The sequence below is a fragment of the Triticum aestivum genome, chromosome 5D (genome assembly GCF_018294505.1).
Source record: "Triticum aestivum cultivar Chinese Spring chromosome 5D, IWGSC CS RefSeq v2.1, whole genome shotgun sequence".
Lineage (NCBI taxonomy): Eukaryota > Viridiplantae > Streptophyta > Magnoliopsida > Poales > Poaceae > Triticum > Triticum aestivum.
The window spans coordinates 83,587,145-83,589,284 of NC_057808.1; positions in this window are offsets into that span (position 1 = coordinate 83,587,145).

The following is a 2,140-nucleotide window of genomic DNA, read 5'->3' on the forward strand; positions in this document are numbered from 1 at the left end:
CGCGTTGACTTCTTCGTGTTGTCGATGCCGAGTGCGCCTATCTTCAGTTTGGCTTGTAAAGACGACATAGGCGGCATGCTCGTCCGGGAACTCGTCTTGAATGGCTCCGACTGCTGGTTGAGCAGCCGGCTGCTGAGGGGCTAGAGGTGGCTGGCCAGCAGGTGGAGGCGGCACCAGCCCTTTGCCTTTGGAGATTCGCGTGAGCCAATGACACTTCCGAGTCGTGTGGTTGGACGGCTTCGCGCCGCTGTGGAACTTGCAGGGGGCATCAAGGTTTTGCTCGTAGGAGAAAGCCGGCTGCCAAGCCGGCCTGCCGCCCTTCTGCTTCTTGGGCATGGGCCGCCCTTCAGGTTGTTCGTCTTCGACTATGGCTACTTGCTGACTGGTGGAAGGCGGCATAGGGGTCTTGCGCTTGTTGTCTTTTGGGTACGGGCGTCGATTGGAGTCACTAGCCGGCGTCTTGGGAGCCGGATCGAGCAGCTTTCCAGAGGCATCCAGTCGAAGCTCAGTCTTCATTGAAGAGTTGGCCGTGGCGTACTTGTCTGCTATGATCAGCAGCTCGTCGAGGGTAGTCGGCTAGTCGCAGAGGAGCCGGTGCTTGAGCAGGGTGCCCTCTCGGCACCCGGCGGTGAAGTACTCTATGGTTTGAACCTCGTGCACCCCTTCGCAGGAGTTGCAGAGCTCGGCCCAACGCGTGAGGTAGTCGCGAGTTGATTCGCTGGGCCCTTGGATGCACAAGGAGAGCTGGCGGGGCTTGGGAGGCCGCTTGTATGTGCTGGTGAAATTGCGGATGAAGACTTCCGTGAAGTCTAGCCAGCTGTTGACGATGTAGGGCTTGAGGCTGTTCAACCAGGTGCGTGCTGTGCCTTGAAGCATGAGCGGGACGTACTTCACGGCAACGCGCCTGTTGCCATTTGCTATGCGGACTGCGGTGGAGTAATCGATCAACCAGTCTTCCGGCTTCACGGAGCCGTTGTATTTTGGCATGTCTCTTGGGAGTGAGAACCCTTTGGGGAAGGGCTCGTCGCGGATGCGGGGGCCAAAGCAAGGCGGGCCGACATCATCATCTTCTTCTAGCGCCAGGGATCGCGCTAGGCGGTCGATCCGGTGGCGGGCCTCATTCTCGCCGACTCCTTCGCGGTGGCCTAGTCGGCCGCCGAGAGTCGGATGCGTAACAGGCGGCGGGGTGGGATATCTCTGCCCACTAGGCGGGGGAGGAGGCGGATTACCTCGTCGTTCCACAGCTCGGGGGCGGCCTTCTGCGTCGCGCTCGATGGTGAGCCGAGTCCGACTACGGCTAGCAGCCGGCTCCTTGTCTTTTCTCGCATGGGCGCCGCCTGCAGTCGGCGTCCTGGATGTCGCGTCGTGCTCTCGGCGTGGGGGAGGACTTTCAGCGCGGGCGCTGGCTTCATGCCGCTCTGCGGCCGCGTCGATCAGCTGCTGGATACGTCTAGTCATGTAGGGGAGCTCGTCGGCCTCCAGCCCGTTCAGCTCGTCTACGGCCGCCTGAGCGGCACGCAGGTTCTCGAGTGGCGTGGTGTAGACTGGGCGGTCTGCTCCCAGCATGCTGGCGATGGCCGCGCCGCGCTTCTTGACGATGCCAGCTCGGCTCGGCCCGCCAGGAGGCGGCGTACCAAAGGCGGCGCAGTCGACTTCGCGCTGGTGAGCCTCAGTGAGGCGTCTCATGGATGCTATCTTCTGGCCCTCCGCAATGAGGGCGAGGCGGCGTGCCTCCAGTGTCTCGGCGTCGGCATCGGCCGGGATGGGGGCGGACAGGTCGTGTAGCGCCGCTTGTAGGGCGTCGTGGGCGTTCTCGCCTGAGGCGGCGCCGTGGCTGATGACCAGCACCTCAGTGACAGTGCTGCCGCCACTGTCAGCTCGAGGAAGAGAGTCGTTGATGATCACCACGTTGGTGGGGAAGGCGTCAAGCGATGCCGTGTCGGAGTCGGCAAGCGTCGGGTCGGTGGAGCCGACTATCACGACCGGTTTTCCAATAAAATTATTTATTGAGAAATCGATCCCTTTTACGGACCAGTAGAGAACAATCCTTCTTACTGGTAGACAAAGTCTTGATCACAGAAGAAAAATACCAGGAGTACTGAATATAATACAAGGTTGAGCGGAGACTGCTCAACAATTC